A 25297-nucleotide genomic window follows, 5' to 3' on the forward strand; every position below is an offset into this window, starting at 1 on the left:
TCTACAGTAGAATTCCAATTAATAAATGTAGACGACATTAGAGAAATATAAAAATCACCATTAGAAAACCACAATTAATTGTTGCAAGCAAGATCCACAAATGACTGCTAACATTTGTTAAAAATTTTAAGAAGAGGCTGGGCACGGTGGCTCACGCCTGTAATCCCAGCACTTTGGGAGGCTGAGGTGGGCAGATCACGAGGTCAGGAGATCGAGACCATCCTGGCTAACACGGTGAAACCCCATCTGTAGTAAAAATACAGAAACTTAGCCAGACGTGGTGGCGGGCGCCTATAGTCCCAGCTACTTGGGAGGCTGAGGCAGGAGAATGGCGTGAACCCAGGAGGCGGAGCTTGCAGTGAACTGAGATCGTGCCACTGCACTACAGCCTGGGTGACAGAGTAAGACTCCATCTCAAAAAAAAACTTTAAGAAGAAACAGGGTATTTATGGAGCCTCAAAGTATCTCCCACAAAATATGTATTAAATACAAAGAGGCGGAAAAAAAAGTAATTTTACAGTACAGAAATCTAGTTGATATCACCTGAACCAAATGATCAAGGTTAAAATTACTAAAAGACATGTCAATATCATGTTGTACCTCCTGACATAATGTGATATGATGCACTGAGAAGATTACATCGCCTCTGCTGTATTCTTCCCAGAACTCAGTTTAATCAAGAGAGAAACATCACACAAACTCAAACTGAGGGACGTTCCAAACATGTCAACGTCATGAAAGAGAAGGAAAGATGGAGACTGTTACAGATCTGAGGAGACAAAAGCACATGACCACAAAATGTTTCATAACATCTTTGATTGGACCCTGAAACAGAATAAGGATATTCATTTAAAAAAGAATGGTAGAATTCTAATAATGTCTGTCACTTGTTAATAGTGTTATATACAAATATTAGTTTCTTAGTTTCGATAACTGTACCTGGTTATGCAGGATGTTAACATGAGAGAAAGCTGGGTAACAGAAACTCTTTGTGTCATTATGGTCACTCTTCTGTAAGCCTAAAGTTATTTCAAAATAACAAGTTAAATTTTTTTTAATTCTCAAAATTTTTTAAATCTTTTGTTATACTACATGTCCCAATTTGGGGTTTGGAGCAAATATCACTATAATTATATAAAACATTAAAACAGACATTGAATAGTTTTAAATGTATTAAATATATATATATATATTACTTGATATAGATTATACAGGGTAATGTTCTTGCCCACAGGAGTTAATAATTTAGACAGTCTGTTTCAAAACCCCATTCCAAGCCCAATATCAATGATACTGAAGAAAAGAAATTTCCATCTCATCAAAGTAGTAAAAGAGCCTCAAGGTGCTTGCTGCTGCAGCAATATTTCCTACTGCTTCTGCAGTGGCTGCAAAGATTATGAACTCTGTGGATGGATGGGTGGATTCGCTTGTTCTCACCCTGCTATAAGGAAATACCTGAAACTGGGTAGTTTATAAAGAAAAAAGGTTTAATTGGCTCGTGTTTCCACAGGCTGCACAGGAAGCATGATCTGGCATCTGCTTGGCAACTGGGGAGGCCTCAGGGAACTTTCAATCGTGGCAGAAGGCAAAGGGGAAGCAGGCACATCTTATGTGGTAGGAGCAGGAGAGAGAGGACACAGGTGCCACACACTTTTAAACAGCCAGATGTCACGATAACTCACTATCGTGAAGACAGCACCAAGGGAGGGTGGTGTTAAACCATGAGAAACCGCCTCCGTGGATCCAATTGCCTCCCACCAGGCCCCACCTCCAGCACTGGGGATTACAATTCAACACGAGATTTGGGTGGGGACACAGATCCAAACCCTATCAATGGGGAAACCGTCTGGGAGACTTTTTGAGGCCCATCCAGTTGTCCCTGACCTGCAGCATCCCACAGGGGAGGCTTCACCGCCAAGGTTTTTACAGTCACAAGCACTCGTTTGCTTATGGTATATATCTTATCAAAATGACAAAAAGACTCCTTTTTATTGCCACAGTGGAAGAAAAAAAACCGTTAAGAGCTGTTTATTTGAAATGGAAAAATGTCTACATGCCAAGAAAAAAAAAGATTTTATCTTGCAATAAAGACCTTTTCCTGTAACAACAGCTAACGTTTGTGGAAGGCTTATAATATGCCAAGTCTTGTGCAAAGCTCTTTATATGCAGGATTTCATCTAATCCCCCTAGGAACCCAAAGAAGTATTATTATTATGTCCATATTCAAATAAGGGAACTGAGGTGTTGCAAGGTTAAGTAATGTGCCCCAAGGTTGCAAAGGTGGGGAAAGATATATCCAAGAATCAAACCAAAGTCTATCTGTCTTCACAAGTGACTTAACCTCTATCATGTACAACCAGCTTTCTTTTTTGAGACAGAGTCTCACTCTGTCATCCAGGCTGGAGTGCCAGGGCACCATCTTGGCTCACTGCAACCTCCACTGCCCAAGTTCAAGTGATTCCCCTGCCTCAGCCTTCCGAGTAGCTGGAATTACAGGCACCCACTACCATGTCTGGCTAATTTTTGTATTTTTAGTAGAGATAGGGTTTCACTATGTTGGCCAGGCTGGTCTCAAACTCCTGACCTCAAGTGATCCGCCCACCTCGGCCTCCCAAAGTGCTGGGATTACAGATGTGAGCCACTGCACCCAGCCAAGGTTTCTTTTCAGAGCAGAATTTTCCAGATGAGTATGACTATAGGCTTATTTACAAGATTTAGAATTAGCTAAAAATATTTTTTCAACTTTTTACAAACATGACTAAGGTGAACATATAACGAAAATTTTATGAACAAATGCATATACCAATTGGGTGGAGAATTGTTTAATTTGCCATATGAGCACTTAGGACATACTGAAACTTCAAATCTTTTAAGCTTTTATAGACTACCAGTGGAATGTACTAGGAACCCTGTCTATTTTTTTTTTTTTTTTTTTTTTTTTTTTTCTGAGACAGAGTTTCACTCTTATCTCCCAGGCTGGAGTGCAATGGTGCGATCTTGGCTCACTGCAACCTCCACCTCCCAGTTTCAAGCAATTCTCCTGCCTCAGCCTCCATAGTAGCTAGGATTACAGGCACGCACCGCCACACCTGGCTAATTTTGTATTTTTAGTAGAGATGGGGTGTCACCCTGTTGGCCAGGCTGGTCTCAAACTCCTGCCCTCAGGTGATCTGTCTGCCTTGGCCTCCCTAAGTGCTGGGATTACAGGTGTGAGCCACTGCACCCAGCTGGCACCCTGTCTTCTTAATACCAAAGGTGTCAGCAGCATCATTAGCTGCTAGCCAAATGGCAAACAAAACTGCTTTACCTACTTGGCCAAGTAAATATTGCAAAAGTAAGGAAGGGATGGAATAATAAAAGTTAGTCTTAGCTATTGTATTCCTAATGTAAATATCATCTTGCAAGTCATCATGGGGGAAATAACTAGAGAAACCTAAATCTTCCTGCAGAATTCCCCTCCCCTTTCATATTCAGTAAAGCCTAACCCTCCCTCACCATCAATGAGTCAAACAGTCTGTCTTTGGTTTGCTTTGGCAGTTGAACAGCTGCTATGTTAGTGGCATATACAAAATGAGAGGGTAGAAGATCAATTGAGAGATTACATAACAAAGAAATTCATTACAGTATCTCTTTATAGCATTTCTATTTGCTCATTGACTAAATATTTATGTTAAGCACTGTCTATGTGCCAGGCACTATACCCCAGCTACAGAAAAAAAATGAATGATATATTCCCTGCCCTCCAGTAGTTCAGTTTCCTGGGGGAATGAGACATAAGCAATCAACTGTAATAGGGCTGAACTTGACCCAGAAGGAGTCAAGTGGAGAAAGCACATATTTTTTCTGTCTGGGAAAGTCAAGATATTGGGGCTTAGAGTGTAAGTGGCGGTTCACCAGGCGAAGAGGGACACATAAAATATTCCAGGAAGACAGAACAGTGTGTTCAAGGTGACTACAAGTAGCTCAGCATGATTGCAGTTCAGGTTGCAAGTTGGGGAGTGGCAGGATATGAGGCTGGAAAGGCAAACATAAGCCCAAACGCCATGCATAACTGCCTTGTAATATCACACTTACCTTCTCACTGCATTCTAGAACATGGCTTATTCATCAATGTCTCCCTAACTCAATGTGTGCCATGTAATAGGTCCTCAAATAACAGTACATTAACAGCCCGACAATCTTTTTAAATGTAATGTTGTGTCTATCATAATCAGTTGTAAAACTAGGTCAACTTGTATTAAGCTGTTAGTTGGCCTTTTTTTAAACTAATGTAATGACTGCCCTCTAGTGGTTATAAAACAATAAACTTTTCTATTGGTCAATGCCAGCAGCTTTCACTCTTTCCAATAAGAAAACTAAGGGATGCCCTTTGATATTTTTATATTGTATTGTATTGTATTTTAAAAACAATGTTGGTTACAAGGAATAATATATCTTCACCCACTAATAGCTTGCCATCCAGTTTGACAACCAGTGGTCTCTGACAACACTTGGTTTAATATATTAACTATGTCACATAGACTATGGTTTATGATTTAATTTATTCTGAAAGTAGATATGATTTAACTTTTTCTGAAATAGTAGGCTGCTTAAGTTTAACAATACAGATAATACAAATAAGACAAATAAAATTACCCATACACTAATACTAATCATACCTACCAAATATATTACCTTTTCTATTAATAATTTATGTACATTTCACATGTATTATCTCAAAAAAGTCTCTACAACAAAACCTGTATTTACTTTCATTCTTCAGAGTTACAGAATGAATTTCCTCAGGCATAACAAGACTTACAATAAAGTTATGAACTATAGTTTATTACTGTAATAGGACAAATAAGAAAACACTCTGTAAGATGATAAACAGGGAAACTGTTAAATTATGGTACATTTATATGATGACTATTACACAACTATTAAAATTATATATTCAAAGAATATTTAATGAATTAAAGAAATAGCAATAATTCGTTGCTAAGTGGAAATAGAGGGACCTGGAGCTATACTTAAGAGTGTCTCAACCATGGGAGGAAATAAACACATCAAGAAAGAAAAACTAGGAAATTAATGCAATCGAATATCAGGAGTGGTTTCACTGAAGTAGGATTCCAGGTGATTTTCATTTTTCCTTAATTTTTTTTTTATATTTTTCACACTATCTACATTGTGTATGTGTAACTTTAGAGAAGTCCAAAAAAATTAAAAGCAAATGAAATTGTCTCCTTTGTTAAAAGTGTACACATGAAAGAGAAAGAATGATCCTCAAAGTCTGCCTTTCCGGATGTCCTATGTAGCTGAATTACAGACCCTGTAATAGGTTTTCTATACTGGAGGACGAGTTTGCTTGTCACAAAAGCATCTTCCAGGCTATTCCTTATCTACAAATATTCTTAGAAGGGGCCCCTGGACCTTCAGAATCAGAAGATGAGTAAGTATAATTTTGCGTTATCTCCTATATATAAATAGCAGTCAAACAAACTCTCCAAGAACTTTCCCTTGGGAAGGTTACATCAGTCTGAGTTTTGTTCCATTGGATGGCCCTTTCTTTTTTTTTTTTTAAGAGATGGGGTCTTGCCATGTTGCCCAGGCTAGTCTCAAACTCCTGGGCTCAAGCAATCTTCCTGCCATCCAGGCCAGGCACAGTGGCACTTTTGACTGCAAAGTATGACAGCACTAAGAGTATTGCACTACAGAATGGCAAATATGATATGCAATTTTATATTAATTTATATTAAAAGGTTGCCAGTTACCAATGTTGCTTTTATTTCCTAAAATGGATTATGATGTAAACAATATTTATGAACACCTAAAACACCCATTAAAAATCTCTTCCGTTTTTAATATTTTATCCTCATATTTTATTGTATATGCAGTAGTTGTCATAATGCCTTTCTTCTAGAGATTTTTTACAATGCCTTTTTTTAAAGATTAAGTAGAAAACTTTCCAAGAATTTCAAATAATTTTAAAGGAAGAAATTTATACATCATCCACTCCATCTAACTCTTCATATTAAAGATGAAATCCAAGTACTTTTTAAATGGCATTGGTTAAAGTTTCCAATGTCCATGGAAATAAAACTAGTATTTTGCCTTTTTGGTTTCTCCAGCTCAGCAAAGAAAGAACAAAAAAAAATTTGCAGAAAGTGAGAACTTTGTAAGCGACTGCATTGATCAGAAATCAATCCAAAGCTATGTAATACATATTCACTCAATACAACTTTATTGAGTACCTCTTAAATCATCTCTATGCTTGGGACTAGGGACTCCAATAGAGATCAAATAGAATCCCACTAATCAAAACATTTAGCCTATGAGATCTTAAAGACTGTTAAACAGGTAATTACTGCAAAGTGTGACAAGGAGTGAACACAGATTATAATGAGATTGTCTAGAAGAGCCATCTAATCCAGGACTTGGGCTGTGAAGGCAGGCTTTCTGGAAAATGTGACTACAAAGTGAGGGCTGAAGGATGGGTTAGACAAGCAAGGATGGAAGTGGATGTAATTTCAGGCATTAGAACCAGCATGTGTCAAACTCAGCCTGCTTTGCCCTTACTTCATAAATCTTCCAAATCAAGCAGGGCTTTCAGGCAAGAGAGCAATTGGAAGCACGCTTTTATTATACCTCTGCTCTTTCCTGAAGCCCTACTTAAATCACAATTAAGGATGAAAAAGGAGAGATACAGGCCAGGAAGAGACACCAGCCAGGCGCGGTGGGTCATGCCTGTAATCTCAGCACTTTCGGAGGTTGAGGTAGACGGATCACCTGAGGTCAGGAGTTTGAGACCAGCCTGGCCAACATGGTGAAACCCCGTCTCTACTGAAAATACAAAAAAATTATCCAGACGTGGTGGCGGGCACCTGTAATCCCAGCTACTCGGGGGTCTGAGGCAGGAGACTCGCTTGGATCCGGGAGGCAGAGGTTGCAATGAGCCGAGATCGCGCAACTGCACTCCAGCCTGGGCGACAGAGTGAGACTCCGTCTCAAAACAAAAAAAAAAGAGAGATACCCTAGATGTCTCAATTGTTGTAAATAAAATAAAAGGAGGGAGTACAAAACAAAGAGAAAAGAAGGGAAGACAGCGCCAAAACTCGGAAGGTTAGAAAGCAGGTGATGAAGTGGTAACTGATTTAGATAATCAAAGAACGCTAAAACCTATGCTGGCAGTAGGAGAAGCCTAAAGCAAGCCAATCTTTCCTGCAAAACCAGAAAGGCCCAGGCTTGAAAGACATCCGGTAGTTCTGAAAACTGGGGGTAAAGGTAAGACTGAAACACGATTAGTTGGAAGTCTATTAGACAAACAGTTAAACCCCAGATCCAAATGTCATACAATACAGCTGGACCACTCTGCTTCTTTTGCCAAAGCAGGAACATTTAACTTTAAAACTATGAATAAACGAGAATTTCTTTAACCCGTTAGAAGGCATTTAGTGCTGAGGGCTTGCTGCTGAGATAGCCCGGTCAGGACCGGAGGAGCCTTTCCCCAGCTGACGGGAATGTCGGCGGCTGACAGCTCTCAGCTGAGTCACTCTCCAGGCATTTCCCGCAGGCCAAGAGGCTCCTCACACGGAGCCACGCCCAGTCCCTGAGGGCCGCCCTTATCCAATGCCTGGTTGATGTGGGGCATAAAGTCCTGGCCCCTTTGCCTCAAGGTAGGTCCGTTTTGAAAGGCATGACTGCACACCAGCAAGAAACGACCAAAAAATGTTTTGTAACATTTTAAAAGATACCATTTACAAAAATAACAAAATTTAAAATGCCAGCTATGAATCTTTAAAAAGATATGCAAGCCTTTTCTGGAAAAAAGATTAAAATATTGAAAGACATTTTAAAAGACTTAAATAAATGGATATATATACCATATCCTTGGATTTGAAAACTCAATATCATGTCAGTTCTTCCCATTGATATTAAACATTCAATGCAATTCCAACTAAAACACTAAAGGGCTGTTTGTGGAACTTGACATGATCTAAAAATTTATGTGAAAGAGGAAAGAACAAGAATAGCCCAGATACACCTGTGTCCGAAGACAAACGTGGAGGTACTTGCCCTATCAAACAACAAGACTTTTTGTTTTTCTCTTTTTTTTTTTTTTTTTGAGACAGAGTTTTGCTCTGTCGCCCGGGCTGGAGTGCAGTGGCACCATCTCGGCTCACTACAACCTCCACCTCCTGGGTTCAAGTGATTTTTCTGCCTCAGCCACCCAAGTAGCTGGGATTACAGGCATGCAACATCACGCCAGGTAATTTTTGTATTTTTAGTAGAAACAGCATTTTGCCATGTTGGTCAGGCTGGTCTCAAACTCCTGGCCTCAAGTGATCCATCAACCTCAGCCTCCCAAAGTGTTGGGATTACAGGCATGAGCCATGGCACCCGGCAAAGCTCTTATAATTAAGATAATGTGGTACTGGCACAGGATGCATATAAAAATCTATAAAATACATATTAAAAACCAAAATATATATAAAAATCAATAAAAACTCTTGCAAATAAACCTGATTTACAGCAAAGCAGGCATTGCAAACCTATCAAGCAACAATAGCTATGGTAGCTATGAACACGCACCACTCAGATTTCCTTTCAAGAGATAACCTGCGCCAAAGAGACTGTTGGCTGACAGCCCCTACCTGCTGTACCTTCTGCATCTACCATGGTGTTCACATCAATGCCTTTCTCCCCGCAGAGTGTTCCCAGTGACTGAACACTGTGGGTGTACCAGAAACAGACAATTCTTAACCAGTGAGGGACTTCTCTGGTGGACAGTCTTTACTTATGGGTGCCTCAATAGCCCTGGGCAAGACTCCCTTTTTCAGAGCTACTTCTTCCTTCCCATGCTCTTTTCACATGTGTCAGACACACATCATAACATCATGACCTTTATCCTTCACAGGTGTTTCTTCCCAATAAATCTCACACACCTCTCATTCCATCTTGATATCTGCTTTTCAGAGGAACTGAACTGACATAGTTGGTACCAGGAACGGTCCAAGAAAGCAGGCTGTAAGGTGGAGATTGGGGATGGAATCACTGACTGGCAAGGAAAACCCCATGCTGAGTGGCGAGTGAGTCACAGATTGTCCCTGGCTCAAGGTAGTGGCTCGATTGCCACTATTTCACGGGTGATGACCTGAGGAAACATCCCCTGAGAAAAACAGGCTTGCCAATGCAAGAATCCAGGCATTTCAAAGATGCAGTGGGGACAACACCTGCAAAGACAGTAGCTAGTTATTACTAAGTTGAATTGAAACCCTTCAGAGTGATGAGAAACTGAGAGCAGTTAACATCTAAAGGTTAAGTATGAGAGCCAGGATGCACTTGTGCTGGTATTGCTTACAAAGAGATCCTTATCACCCTGCACTGGAAGAGAGCTCAGCTGCGGGGCAATCATAGGACTTAGAATAAGGAACTGCAGAGGCATTTATCAGGCAAGGCAGATCTGTCACAAAAACACCAGAGCCCTGAAACATCTGGGTGGGTAGCCCCAAGAATTCTGGGTCACCAGATTCCCAAATCTGTGCCCATCTCTCCTACCTTTAGGAGACTGCAGGAACCAACAAGGTCTCAGTGATGCTGCTGCCTCTCCCTGTAGATCCTTCAGACCTAGAACTTCCCCAGCTGTATTGGGCTGGGATTTAACACTAGTTATCTGCTTGTCAGCAGACAGGGGGTTAACTGTGAGGATTTTCTGGCTGCCTTGTGGTGGAAAGGCCTCAGTAGGGTCTTCTCACGTGCCGTAAATGCTAACTCTTAACAAGGAGTAGTGAGAGAGGGGCACTGATGTCACTAAACTTCAGTGGTGGCTCTGCTCTGTAGGCCAGGACTGAAGATATGAGAGGAGATCAAGCCTCCTCTCTTAAAGAGCTGAGCTCCTTAATTGTAGTGAGCATGATGAGCCCCCAGAGTAAGAGAGACCAAGGCAACTGCCAGAAGCTGGGGGCCACAGTTACCCTAACAACCAGCAAGGTTAAAGCAGCGGCAGAGGGGGCTTGGTTGTCAGGCAGTTGTAGAAATGATGAACACAATTTGGAGTTTCTAGGGTCCAAACAAGTTGGCACCCTACAAGGGTACTACTTAACATCTACAGTCAAAACAAGTAAAGAATGGAGGAGTAGGTAGCTTAGGACAGTGGTTCCAATAAAAATGATAATATCTTGCTCCGTTTCCAGACCTGAGCCTTTTTTTTTTTTAAGACAGAGTCTTGCTGTGTTGCCCAGGCTGGAATGCAGTGGCACGATCTCGGCTCACTGCAGCCTCCACCTCCCGGGTTCAAGCAATTCTCTGGCCTCAGCCTCCTGTGTAGCTGGGACTGCAGGCACATGCCACCACACCTGGCTAATTTTTTATATTTTTGATAGATACAAGGTTTCACCATATTGGCCAGGCTGGTATCAAACTCCTGACCTCAAGTGATCCGCCCATCTCAGCCTCCCAAAGTGCTGGGATTACAGGCATGAGCCATCGCACCCGGCCTGAGCCTATTTTTAAACTGAAACCCGTTAAGTGATAAGATGGCTGGGTCTCCAGGAAGGACCCTGCAATTCCCCCAAGAAATATATACTGCAAAGATTCCCTCAGTCGTCTAAAGGGACCTATGGTCATTTCAGTGGGAATACACTGAGGAAAGGGAATAACCAAATATTCGAGGACTACTGAAGCGGGATCTTGGGCCATAATGTTCTTAAGCTACTAGACGATAGGATCTACTAAACCAAGGGAGTAAACCAAGAAAACAAAGATAAGAAATCTGAGAGGCAACAAAGCTGCAGTGGCCATGAGAATGTACTTTGCAGCCCTCCAGCTACGGAGCATAACTGATCAAAGACCTTAGCTAAAGTGCTCCGAAACCCATCCCAGCCCAGAGGATAGATTCTCAAAGGATGCAGAGGAACAAGGAAAAGGCAAAACACAAACAGAAATCCCCAGGGTGACAGTAAAGGAAAAATTCAGCTGTGTGGCAAGCCTAGAAAGCAACCAGTCAAGACAAGTACAGAAGAAATGGCCGCAAGAAGATAAAATTGACAGGAAATCTACTAAGTTTGAGTTACTAAGAGGATGTTTGCAATCTGGAAGAGAAAGAATTAGTGATAAATTACATAGAAAACTAAAAAAAAATCATAATTTGTATGACAGCCCAAACAAAAATATGAACAAGGAATAATAAATATTCATAGTATACTAGATGACAACAGCAAAAATCATATTTAGTCATAATAATGCAAGTGTTAAATATTGATCTAACAAAAATTAGTAAGAATTTTAGTAGGCTGGGAGAATGGGAAGTGTGAGGGAGACAGGTGGAGAATATAGTAAGAGGTTAACAGGCCATATATGAAACAAATACCAAGAATGACAGGATAAGCATGTTATTTAGAAATATGGAAGTAAATACTATAAGAAAAAGCTAAAAGAATTAATATTATCTAGGGAGAAGAAATGGAGAGGGATACTGCTAATTATTCCATAATAATAAGACTTGTATTTTATGTTTAAGCTATCTTTAACTTTGTAAACTTTAAATTCAAAATAATTATTGGGCAATACATTTTTTGTTTTTGTTTTTGTTTTTTAAATAGAGATGGGGTCTTGCTATGTTGCTTAGGCTGGATTTGAACTTCTGTCCTCTAGGAATCTTCCCATCTCAGCCTCCCAAAGTGCTAGATTACAGGAATGAGCTACCACACTGGGTCAAAAAACAATTAAAATGCTTTTTTTAAAGCAATGAAATTGCAACAATTTGACAATAATATGTGAATATATAGAGTTTTAAGAAATTAATAAAAGTCAAACACCACAATTAAACAAATGACTCATAAAATAACTAAAACTGTGAATAACTATGTATTGTTGAAATTTTATCTCGGATTTTAAAAAATGAAAGTGAAAAAAAAAAGGAGGCCGTTTCTAGATACACACATATTCAAGAGAATTGAAAACATATATCTACACCTAAACTTGTAAATAAATATTCATAGCAGCATTATTTATAATAAAAGAAGAAATAACCCAAATGTGCATCAACTGATGAATGGATAAACAAAATGTGGTATATCCACACAATGGAATACTATTCAGCAATAAAGAATAAAGTAGGCCGGGCGCGGTGGCTCAAGCCTGTAATCCTAGCACTTTGGGAGGCCGAGACGGGCGGATCACGAGGTCAGGAGATCGAGACCATCCTGGCTAACACGGTGAAACCCCGTCTCTACTAAAAAATACAAGAAAATTAGCCGGGCGAGGTGGCAGGCGCCTGTAGTCCCAGCTACTCGGGAGGCTGAGGCAGGAGAATGGCGTGAACCCGGGGGGGCGGAGCTTGCAGTGAGCCGAGATCGCGCCACTGCACTCCAGCCTGGGGCACAGAGCAAGACTCCGTCTCAAAAAAAAAAAAAAAAAAAAAAAAAAAAAAAAAAAAAGAATAAAGTAGTGATACATGCTACAGTACAGACGCATCTTGAAAACATTAACATTATGCTAAGTGAAAGATACCAGTCACATATTGTATGATTCCATTTATATAAAATGTCCAAAATAGGCAAATCAACAGAAGCAGAAAATAGATTAGTGGTTGCCGGCAGCTAGGAAGAGGAAATAGGGCATAACTGCTAATGAGTATAGAGTCTACGTGAGGTTATGAAAGTACTCTAAAATTAGTGGTGATGGTTGCACAACTCTACAAATGCGTTAAAAGCCACTGAGTTTTATATACTTTATAAGGGTAAATATTATGGTATGTGAATTATGTCTCACTACAGCTGTTGTAAAAAAAAAAACACAAAAAATTAAAAATACAAAAACAAAGAAATGAGAAAGGCAGAAGAAAATAGTAAGATTTAAAAAGAAAGAAACAAAAGAAAAAAACAATTCAAGCAAATGCATGTCATGGTTAAATAAGTCAAAAAAGTATAGAGATTTTTGTTTATGGGAGGGCCACACACTGAAATTCATGTCTCCAATTTGAACACAGTAAGTATAAGAGTCATATTCCTTTTGTTGTGAAATTTCTGTATACAAAATATTCTATTTGGCAGAATAATTGCCACCAAAAATAAGTGCAAACAGCTCAAGATAGTGGATATACATATACATATATTTTAAGGGCTAGGGTTTGGAATAAAAACCTGTTACAAAATCTATTTCATCATCATAGAGAAGTAGGACTGTTTTCTCCTTGGCTTGAGAAAAAAACAAAGAATAAATGGGTTTTGTTTTGTCTTTTTTAAGGAAAAAAGCTATTAAAGCCACTGGCTTAGCAAGTGAATACCGTATTTCTAGGAGAATCTAGCTGATCTACCCTAATGCAAAATATTTAAATTGCTTTCTAAATGTATGTACTATTTGAAGTGAGTAAGGTTTTCAAACAGCTTTTTGCCAAATGAATTGGGAAGGCAAAAATAGCATCAAAGACCCAAAGATGCTTTAAGAGCATTGCAAGAAAAAACTTGGAAGGTGTGCACAGCTAGGAAGCCAAGAGGAACTTTCATCCAAATAAATCATGAGCCAAAAGTATCATTTTAAATGGGAGAGAATGAAATCAGCCTCTTCCATAAAGCTAACTCATCGCTTTCCAGTTTATTTCCATGACAAACCAGCTAAAAATTTCATGAGATTTCATTGACCACGTTAGTTTTTAAATTATTTTTTAGTCAGTTTTATAAGTCAGAAATAAACAAAAGGTAATCTCCTCCCAGAAGCAACTGCTAAAGTATTGATCCTACATAGTGGTTTCATTGACACATATTTGTTCTTTAATAGTTCTCAAATTGTTCTTAAATAGTTCATGTAACTTTTAAATAATTTGTATAACTTCATCTTTCAGCATGGATACCTAAAGAAACATCAAATAAAACATTATTCATTTTTGAGACAGCGTCTCATTCTGTCACTCAGGCTGGCTGGAGTGTAGTAGTATGATCTCAATTCACTGCAGCCCTGACCTCCCCAGCTCAGGTAATCCTCCCACCTCAGCCTCCCGAGTAGCTGGGACTACAGATGCCCGCCATCACACCTGGCTAATTTTTATATTTTTTGTAGAGATGGGGTTTTGCCATGTTGCCCAGGCTGGTCTCGAACTCCCAAGCTCAAGTGGTCCACCTGCCTTGACCTCCCAAAGTGCTGGGATTACAGGCATGAGCCACGGCACCCAGCCAGAATACATTAAGTTTTGGGATAAAATTCAAGCTTCCTAGTAATGAATTTTGTTGATACGCCTTTTTTCCCCCCTATTAAAACAATCCAACAAAAACAACTTCAGTGAAGGTTGGATTAATGTATATAATCCAACAGTGAATTTTCCCCTAAAGGGAAAGGTGAGAAAGCTTCAGTTTGATCTTCAGTCAGTTTTTATAGAGGGCCCACTTTATGTCAGGTCCTCATAAATTAAGGTACTGCAGATAATTTTTCAGAAGTAAACGGTAGTGTGCAACATGAGCAGCTTTTGAACAAATTACGGTAATAATAACCATGAATGACTGAGTACTTACCACATGCCAGGCACTCTGTGAGGCACAGTACACGACAATCCCATTTCATGCCCTCAAAGCCTTATAATGTAGATGGAATATTTTCCTCTTTTAAAAGATGAGAACAGGCCAAGTGCGGTTGCTCACGCCTGTAATCCCAGCACTTTGGGAGGCCGAGGCAGGCAGATCACTTGAGGTCAGGAATTCAAGACCAGCCTGGCCAACATGGTGAAACCCATCTCTACTAAAAATATAAAAATTAGCTGGGTGTGATGGCAGGCCCCGGTAGTCCCAGCTGCTTGGGAAGCTGAGGCAGGAGAATCCTCAAGAGGTAGGCTGAGATCACGCCACTGCACTCTAGCCTGGGCAACAAAGCGAGACTCTTTCTCAGAAAAAAAAAAAAAAAATGAGAAGAATGAAACAGAGAGAGGTCAAGAAACTTGCCCAAAGCCACACAGAAAGTATGGCAGGCTGAAGTTCAAAACCAGGAAATTTGACCTCAGAACACACACTCTTTCTTAACTCCTTAATGCTGCTTCTTGAAACTCAGAATGAATTTTCCTGTGGAATCACATTGTAACTGTAATTAATTTCACAAGATAGTCCACAAAAGCCTGGAAACATGTCTAGACAATAGTCTATAAGTCCACAACTGAACTGTAATGACGAATGACCCAGTTCAGACACAGAAGGAACTGGTAGCATAAGGGGTGTTTTGTCTCCTTTAGCAGCAGCCATTCACCTGGAAAAAATGGTTTTCAAACATTATAAAGCCAAAAAATTATCTAGGCCAATGAAATCTGACCTAAAATAGACAAGAGTAGAGCTTCTCTGACTTGTTCTGATTGAAGAGGGAGAGGAAAAGCCTCTTCTCTCCATTCCACAAAATAGACCCTGAGACACTTCCAAAAAATGCTGGATTTCAAGGAAGACAGCCTGAAAACCATTGAAGCAGACAGAAGGATTGTTATGGGCCCATTGGATCTTATTTTCCAAAAATCACAGAACAAAATATTTTACAGTGTTCTTGTAGACAAAATAGAAGAATACAGGTTGCAATACAGTACAGTTATGTGTAACAATAGATCTGTCCATCTAATGGAAGGTGTTTAGTATCATGCCAGAGGACTTTGTATCGGGTCCAATTCCATTAAGCATTTTTTATCAATAAATTGGATGAAGTCCTAGAAGCTATGCCTAGGAAACAAAAAGGAAAATGGTATAAAATCATCACCAAACATAGTCAAAGAGTGAACTGCAAGCACTTCAGAAGTATACATTTTTTTAGTGCTGAATATTTTCCACAGAAATCCTTTTTGGTGAGACCTAGAGTGCAAAATTAGACCCTTGAAGGAGTAAGGCATTCAAGACCTCATCTTATCCTTAATAAACCCAAAAGTTAACTCACCTCCATCTTTGCACAGTTAACTTTCCAGGTATGACTCCCCCACCCACTCACCTACACACACAAGACAGTAGAAATGGATTGCTCACAAGATCACAAAGAATGATAAAACCAAAAGAACAGAAAAAAGTCAAAGTGGGCCAGGCATGGTGGCTCATGCCTATAATCCCAGCACTTTGGGAGGCCAAGCTGGGTAAATCACTTGAGGCCAGGAGTTCAAGACCAGCCTGGGCAATATGGCAAAAACCCATCTCTACTAAAAATACAAAAATTAGCCAGGCGTGGTGGTGCGTGCCTGTAGTCTCAGCTACTCAAGAGGCTGAGGCACGAGAATCGCTGGAACCCAGGAGGCAGAGGTTGCAGTGAGTCCAGATGATACCACGTGGCACTCCAGCCTGGGCAACAGAGCAAGACTGTGTCAAAAAAACAAGAAGAAAGAAAGAAAGAGGCCGGGCGCGGTGGGTCACACCTCTAATCCTAGCACTTTGGGAGGCCGAGGCGGGTGAATCACGAGGTCAGGAGATCGAGACCATCCTGGCTAGCATGGTGAAACCCCTTCTCTACTAAAAAATACAAAAAATTAGCCAGGCGTGGTGGCAGGTATCTATGGTCCCAGCTACTTGGGAGGCTGAGGCAAGAGAACGGCATGAACCCGGGAGGTAGAGCTTGCAGTGAAACGAGATCGCACCACTGCACTCCAGCCTGGGTGACAGAGCAAGCCTCCATCAAAAAAAAAAAAAAGAAAAAAGAAAAAAGAAAAAAGAAAGAAAAGGTCAAAGTGAACTCTAAACTAAATGTTCTAGAAACAGATATTAAAACCAGTGTGAAGAGCCAAGGTGTAAAAACCAGGGAGACAGGTGATAAATGATTCATGGGTCACAATAGTATGGGCCAGATCTTCTTTTGTTTTGCTTATATAAACTTTGCTGGGTCAGCCAAGTTTAAACATCCAACTCTGGAGTTGAAATAGACACAATTATTTCCAAGATATAGTAGAGTGAGTATTTTCCTGGTTAACCCAATGGGAAATTGTAATAAGTCCCAGGCTATCCTTGAAGTGAAGATATAGTCACATGACTGCTCTTTCAACCCCTAAGCACTCTTCCCAGTACATTGATTACCAACTGACATTGGTGTCTAAAGCAATCTAATGCTTTTCTAATCTATTTAGTTTTCCATCTCAGATTAACAGAGCCAGATATGGGTGTGGTGTCCAAGGCATGGCTTTAGCCAGCTAGTTTGTGATGCCAAGAAGTGGTGGAAGATGGGGAGATAGCCATGGAAGAGAGTACTATAGTGGAAACATGCGATGGTTTGGATGTGTCCCCTAAAGTTCATGTGTTGTAACTTAACCCCCAATGCAACAGTACTGAGGGGGTGGGATTTTTAAGAGGTGATTAGCTCATGGGCCCAGAGCAATGGCTCATGCCCATAATCCCAACACTTTGGGAGGCTGAGGCAGGCAGATCACCTGAGGTCAAGAGTTCCAGACCAGCCTGGCCAACATGATGAAACCCCTTCTCTACTAAAAATACAAAAAAATCAGCTGGGTGTGGTGGCAGGCACCTGTAGCCCCAGCTACTTGGGAGGCTGAGACAGGGGAATCGTTTAAACCCAAGAAGTGGAAGTTGCAATGAGCTGAGATCCCACCCAGGCACTCCAGCGTGGGTGACAGAGCAAGACTCTTGTCTCAAAAAAAAAGAAAAAACAAAGATGTGATTAGGTCATGATGGCTTTGCTCTCATGAGTGGATTAATGCTGTTATCTCAGGAACAGGATCCTGTTAAAAGGATATGTTTGGCCCCTTTTCCCCTTTCTCTCCCATGTGTGCTTTTTAGATCTTCCTCCCTTCTACTATGAGATAATGCAGCAAGAAGGCCCTTACCAGATTCCAGTGCCTTGATATTAGATTTCCCGGTCACCAGAACTGTGAGAAATACATTTCTTTTCTTTATAAATTATCCAGATGGTGATATTCTGTTATATCAAGTCATGGACTAAGAACATCATAGAGTTAGTGAATCCCACAAAATTTAACTATCCAGTTGTTGTCGTTTTATGGGAAGGCAATGCTTGCATGTTGGAAAGAAAGACGAATGGCATCTCCCTCATTGCCCAGTAACAGTGATTCTTATTTTATTTAATTTTTTTTAATTTTTTTTTGTGGGGGACGGAGTCTTGCTCTGTTGCTCCCAGGTTGTAGTGCAGTGACGCCATCTCAGCTCACTGCAACCTCCACCTCCCGGGTTCAAGCGATTCTCCTGCCTCAGCCTCTTGAGTAGCTGGGATTACAGGCACCCACCACCACGCCCGGCTAATTTTTTTTTTCTTTTTTTTTTTTTTTTTTTTTAGTAGAGATGGGGTTTTACCATGTTGGTCAGGCTGATCTCAAATACCTGACCTCAGGTAATCCGCCTGCCTTGGCCCCACAAAGTGCTGGGATTGTGGGCGTGAACCACCACGCCTGGCCAGTAACAGTCATTTTATTTTGACCTTAAACTGTAAATAAAATAGAGAAGTCGGGTGAGGTAGCTCAAGCCTGTAATCCTAACACTTCAGAAGGCCAAGGCAGGAGGATTGCTTGAGCCCAGGAGGTTAAAACCAGCATGGGCAACATAGTAAGACCTCATTTCTATTCTTTATTAAAAAAAAAAAAAAAAAAAATAAGTACCTAAATAAAATGGAGAACTAATGACTAAGATAAAAAAGACCAGAAAGTGATGGAAGAAACAGAAGTGAGAGATAGCCTGTTTTGGCCATATTAAGTGGGTGCTGGTTAGACAACCATGCAAGATGTTAAGGAGGCATTTGGAAATAGAAGTTTGGAAATTCAGAAAGGGGCCAAAGCCAGGGATTTTATTTTATGTTTTGGAGACAAGGTCTCATGCTGTCCCCTAGGCTGGAGTGCAGCAGCGCAATCCTAGCTCACTGTAACCTCAAACTCCTGGGCTCAAACGATCTTCCCATCTCACCCTCCTGAGTAGCTGGAACTACAAGCACATGCCACCACACCTGGCTCATTTTTTTTATTTTTATTTTTATTTTTAGTAGAGACGAAGTTTCACTATGTTGCTGAGGCTGGTCTCAAGCTCCTGAGCTCAAACAATCCTCCCACCTCAGCCTCCCAAAATGCTGGGATTACAAGTGTGAGCCACTGCTCCTGGCCTAAAGCCAGAGATTTTTTAAATTGGCATGTAGATGATATTTACATTTCTCTAGTAATTGTGTGGTTTATGTATATGTATGTCTTTAATCCACCGGAAATTGTAATACAATATGTGGTAGAGATTTTATTTTTCCCAAATGGGAAAAATAACTGCCTCAGTGCAATCCTTACATTATTCCATTAATTCAATACTATCAGTACTCTCCTTATCCTCCTACCCCCCGACCTCCAGAATAATGTCTAGATTTCCTGTTCTGGCATTCAAAGCACTCAATTGCTTGGTCTTATTTTTTTTTCCTGATCTATTTCACTGACATTATGATTTTCCTACTGGTTTTCAAATTGTGAATAAGCCCTAGGGGCTGTGTAAAGCCCTCTCAGAGCCATCTTGGCGTGAGATAACAGAGCAAACAGTTAAGGATCCTGCCACTCATCCCACTTCAAACACTAGAACTCTCCCTTCTCCTGATTTACATGTTGATGCCTCCAAATGAGAATTTTACTGAAGAGGCCGTGCAAGGTGGCTCATGCCTATAATCCCAGCACTTTGGGAGGCCAGGTGGGCGGATCACTTAAGGTCAGGAGTTTGAGACCAGCCTGGTCCAACATGGTGAAACACCATCTCTACTAAAAATACAAAAAGTAGCCGGGTTTGGTGGTGGGCACCTGTAACCCCAGCTACTCAGGAGGCTGAGGCAGGAAAATCACTTGAACCTAGGAGGCAGAGGTTGCAGTGAGCCAAAACTGTGCCACTGCACTCCAGCCTGGGTGACAGAGCCAGAGTCTCAAAAAAGGAATTTTACTGAAGAGATTCAGCTGCTTCTTTATTTATTTATTGAGACAGAGTATGGCTTTGTCGCCCAGGCTGGAGTGCAGTGGCACAGTCTCGGTTCACTTCTACCTCTGCTTCACAGATTCAAGTGATTCTCCTGCCTCAGCCTCCCGAGTAGCTGGGATTACAGGCATGTGCCACCACGCCTGGCTAATTTTTTTTGTATTTTTAGTAGAGACGGGGTTTCATCATGTTGGTCAGGCTGGTCTCAAACTCCTGACCTCAGGTGATCTGCCTGCCTCCCCCTCCCAAAATGCTGGGATTACAGGCATGAGCCACTACGCCTGGCTAGATTCGGTTGCTTTAGGAAAAAAAAAAAAAACCCCTCCTCTCTAGACTAAATGATCCTCTTGTGCAAGTTTTACACTGCCTATTTGTCATTGATTGGGTTCTATAGGAAATAGACTTTGAGACAGAGATCTGTGCACAAGAAGTTTATGGAGGCATGCTCTCCTGTAAAGAAATGAAGGAAGTAGGGTTATATAGAGGGAGATGTTGGAACTATGAAACTTACAACAGAGATTCCAGTCAATCCTAGATGTCCCAGATTGAGGCAAGGGGGCAGCGCTGTCCAGTCAATGTATTCTGATTGACCTGGGGAGGTAGTAGCATCAATTTAGGTGAAGGAGCTCACTTTGTTTGTGCACAGTTCCTGGAAAGGGACTTAACCTTAAGCCATCCACAGACCAGGATTCCATCAGTTGAGCGAATGAGAGCCTTAGCTCTGAAGAGGGTTCCTGGTGGCACACCACAGCATCTACACCACTTCTTTGAATTTACTCAGGCTACTGATTTTTCTCAAGGACATTTCCTACCACCTCCGATTCCTACCACCTCCAATTAAGCCCAGCTCAAATGCTATATCCTCCATTAAACATTCTTTGACTCTTGTCATTGTAAATAGTATTTTTCACCTTAAATGTTGAGTACTTTATATTCCTCTCATGGCATTATGACACTTATCTTGTTCTACCTTCCATAAGAGGTATTTTTTACTTCAATAAATTGAGAACTTTCAGTTACTCAGGCAATAAACTAGGACCCGAGGATATAAAGTGATTAAAACAGATATGACCCTCTTCATGCTTTAAACAAATAGAAGTGTAAAAAGTTCACAGTAGTAAAAGAGTACATAGATGGAAATTTAATTCAAATGAAGGTGTCAGGAAATGATCCTCTAAAGAAGTGATATGAAACCCAGTAGTAGAGAGCAGCTCAGTGAAGGGTGGTGGTAGGGATGAGTGTGATGTGTTCAAGTAAGAGCAACCAAGGCCAGATGTGGGGGCTCACGCCTGTAATCCCAACACTTTGGGAGGCCGAGGCAGACAGATCACTTGAGGTCAGGAGTTCAAGACCAGCCTGGCCAACATGGCGAAACCCCATCTCTACTAAAAATACAAAAATTAGCTGGGCATTGTGGCACACACATGTAATCCTAACTACTCGGGAGGCTGAAGAGGGGAATTTCTTGAACCAGGAAGTCAGAGGTTGCAGTGAGCCGGGATCATGCCACTGCACTCCAGCCTGGGCGACAGAGCGAGACTCTGTGTCAAAAAAAAAAAAAAAAAAAGCAAGAGAGAGCAGCAAATGCTAAACCTGACATATGTTGATCTCTTCCTATATGGCAGACACCATCTCAGGTGCAAGGACTCCATTACTAAACAAAAGCAGAATAAAAGTCCTTCTTCCTTAGAGCTTCCATCCTAGGAAATAAAAGAACTTAATATAACTAGAATTTAGAGAATAAAGTGAGGGTGGTGCAAGATGGGGCTGAAGGGTTAGGTAGAGGCCAGACCACTAATGGCCCAGTCAGGATTTAAGGATTTTAATGCCGGCCGGGCGCGGTGGCTCAAGCGTGTAATCCCAGCACTTTGGGAGGCCAAGACGGGCGGATCACGAGGTCAGGAGATGGAGACCATCCTGGCTAACACAGTGAAACCCCATCTCTACTAAAAAAAATTCAAAAAACTAGTGGGGCGAGGTGGTGGGTGCCTGTAGTCCCAGCTACTCGGGAGGCTGAGGCAGGAGAATGGCGTGAACCCGGGAGGCGGAGCTTGCAGTGAGCTGAGATCCGGCCACTGCACTCCAGCCTGGGCGACAGAGCGAGACTCCGTCTCAACAACAACAACAAAAAAAAAAAAAAAAAAAAAAAAAAAAAGGCTTTTAATGCCATAGGCATGATCAGATTGTTTTTTCAACAAGTTCTCTGGCTGTAGTGTACCTGTCCTGTCTCCCCTTCTGTATTTCTAGCTATTGGAAGACTCCTCTTTTCCTAATTTGCCTTTCAGAATATAAGGTCCCTTTGCAAATAATGGACATCCAAAAAATAACAGTGACTAACATTTGAGTGTTTTCTATGTGCTGGCGACTGGTCTAAGCATGTTCCATGTATCAACTCATTAATCCTTACAACCCACCATGTCAGTTGGCTGGCCAAATGGAAGGAGGTATGTTTACTTGGAGCATAGGAACCTGGACACACCTGAGAGTCTACAGATAGAGACTATGTGTACAGTAAGGGGGAAGGAGTAAGCAGTGGGTGAGAAAAAAAAATCAAAATGCCACACACACAGCTCCATATGCCTCTGAATCTGATTCAAACCAATTTTTTAACGAACATTCACAATGAGCTGCAAAGCTAAGAAATACGTAGACAGGAAAACTGCGTGATCCTATTGCCCAAAAAAGATTGGTGTACACATTTTCATGTCTCTCTTATCCTATCATCTGTGTTGATAATTATTAAAGCATATGCCTAAAGAACATGACGAGCCTATTTAGCAAAATCACTGGGCTTTCTGAGGAACTGTTCATCATAATAACCTCTTAAGGCATCAATAATAGCCCATCTCTCTCTCTCTGAAAAAATTAAAAACAAAAAAAAAAACCTTGGGAATGTGTTATCTGGGATCTCCAAAGAGACCTATCTGATTGAGGGACACTCCCCACACCCAGCCCCCTGATATTGCAACACACAAATGAAAAAAGACTCACCTGCAGACTGAAAGTGGCTATGTCTCCCTGAATGAGAAGCTAGATAAACATTACACTTAAAAGAGACACTAAGGAACAGTCACTGACTGAGCCTTACAAGTATGTGCAGAGTTCCAAATGAGACACAACATAATGAGCTGTGGCATCTTAGATGAGGAAAGGCAGATAAAGGTGTGAGGACACGATGTGCTCGCTCGTTCCTGTTAATATGGAACTTTGATGTGAATTCCATTTTATTACATGAGTGGGAAGCAGCTTAATGGTTCTTTTCTCCAAGCACTCCCAGTTCTTGGACTAAGTAAGCATAGATGTATCTATAGGTTTACCCATGATTTGAAAAAACATGTAAATAATAATCAGGAGCTATCCGCTTCCCATTAGAGTAGTAGTTCTGCTTCTCAGTTTCTCTAACTAGACCCTCTACTTTGTCTCTTTAGCATTTTCCTCCATCTCAGGCAATAGTTACAGCCCCTCACTGGGTCTTAGCCACCCGCCAATGTCCACTCCAACCCCTTGGTGCTGGTGGCGTGCCAGATTGATTTGAGCAGGAAGTTGGGGTACCTTGCTTTGTAACTTTTCATAAACTTTGTTTAAACGAGAGTAAACCAAAAACAGGATTTCGCAATAAAAAGTATTTTTGCAGAAACCAAACAAAGACTAACATAAGTTGTACCCAGCCATTAGAAAGGCAAAGAAAGTGCTTTTCTTGACAGCCCTAGAAAGCTTTAAATTAATGTCAAAGAAGGAGTCCTGTCACAGAACAGAAAGACACGTTCCAGCCCCTACTTGTTTATGTCTTCCTGGGGCCATAACTGCACCCCCACCCTATCCCCCTCTGCCCCAGCCCCACACTAGCTGTCTTCCAGAAACAAAAGACAGGCCAGTTTAACCCTTTCCTTCACCATGGGGCCTTTTAACTGCCAGCAGATATATTAATTGCATCTCGAACCACAGGCTGCTGCTGTGCCAAACAAAGTACAAGTTAAAAAGGAAATAATAATGATATTCATTTAGTCAGCACATACCAGGCACTGTGATAAGCACATACAGACGTTTCCTCAACACTTCTTGCAACAACCCAGATGAGGAAACTATGACAAGAAAGGTAACTAGTCAGTTACCTTTATACAACTGGTAAGTGACAAAGTAAAGAGCAGATCTGCTTCCCCATAAAATCGAAGCTTTAACTACACCTAAAAGCTGTAAGTTAAATTTATACATCTCTATAAATTTATCTAAATTAAAATTAATTTACTATAATTTATCAATTTATTTATAAATAAATTACCTATAAATTAATTTTATAAAATGTTATTTATTTAAAGGTAATCCTTAAAACTTGTATTTTTTTTTTTTTTTGAGATGGAGTCTCGCTCTGTTGCCCAGGCTGGAATGCAGTGGCCTGATCTCAGCTCACTGCAAGCTCCACCTCCCGGGTTTACGCCATTCTCCTGCCTCAGCCTCCTGAGTAGCTGGGACTACAGGCGCCCGCCACCTCGCCCGGCTAGTTTTTTGTGTTTTTCAGTAGAGACGGGGTTTCACCATGTTCGCCAGGATGGTCTCGATCTCCTGACCTCGTGATCCGCCCGCCTCCCAAAGTGCTGGGATTACAGGCTTCAGCCACCGCGCCCAGCCAAAACTTGTATTGTTTTAAATTAAATATATCTGGGGAGCAAGTGTGCCTGTGGCTAATCTTAATGCTTACAACAAAAACATAACCAATCAACTTAGTCAAATCAGTTGTATTTTTCACACCTATAATATAATATAGATCAGTAAAATTGGAATCACTGATTCATTTACTCATTAAATTTTTTGGAATCCCCTCCTGTGTGCCAACCACTAAGGATACAACGTTGAACAGAATATTCCAGCTCTGACCTCTTAGGTTACTGGCTAATGAGAGAGACAAACATTAAGTAGGGAAGCATACAAATATTTAAATAATTGCAAGCTGTTATAAGTGCTGTTGGGAACAAGTACATTGTTATGAGAGAATAACCAGAAAGACTAATATTGATTGGGAGTCAGAAAAGTCCCTGTAGGGAAATGACTTGTCACCTGAAACTTGAAGATGCATAGGAAGTAGTTAGGCTAAGAGTGAGAGGGAGGCAGGGGACAAACCTTGTGCCAAGGCCCTCAGCAAGAAAAGAGCTTGGCTTTTTCCAAGCTAGTGATCCTTAGGTAGGGAACCAGGGAAAGAGAAATGAGATTGGAAAGAAAGACAATGTAAGCCGTAAAGATTTTGTATTTTTACCTCATGTGCAAATGAAAATTCACTGAAGAATTCTCAATAGTGTTGATGCAGACAGGAGGCAGAGAAATACTGGGTAGAAAAAGGTGGTCCCTGGTGGGGGCTACACCCTCAAGCCTGGACCCATGGTCATAAATGAGAAGATGCATTCCTGTTTCCACACCTGAATGTTGCCTATTCC

The 25297-nt window shown here is 41.0% G+C and overlaps 1 long non-coding RNA gene across 1 annotated transcript; it reads right to left on the minus strand.

Moving 5' to 3' along the window:
* Positions 1-561: 561 nt before the first annotated feature.
* LOC139357368 (uncharacterized) lies at positions 562-20537 on the minus strand. The gene is made up of 3 exons (XR_011610352.1): positions 20383-20537; positions 940-1019; positions 562-769 (listed from the first exon to the last, which is right to left on the minus strand). It is a non-coding gene; the product is annotated as an uncharacterized lncRNA (long non-coding RNA).
* Between the last annotated feature and the right edge of the window lie 4760 nt (positions 20538-25297).

Source organism: Macaca nemestrina, chromosome 12 (genome assembly GCF_043159975.1).
Source record: "Macaca nemestrina isolate mMacNem1 chromosome 12, mMacNem.hap1, whole genome shotgun sequence".
In the NCBI taxonomy this organism is placed as follows: Eukaryota; Metazoa; Chordata; class Mammalia; order Primates; family Cercopithecidae; genus Macaca; species Macaca nemestrina.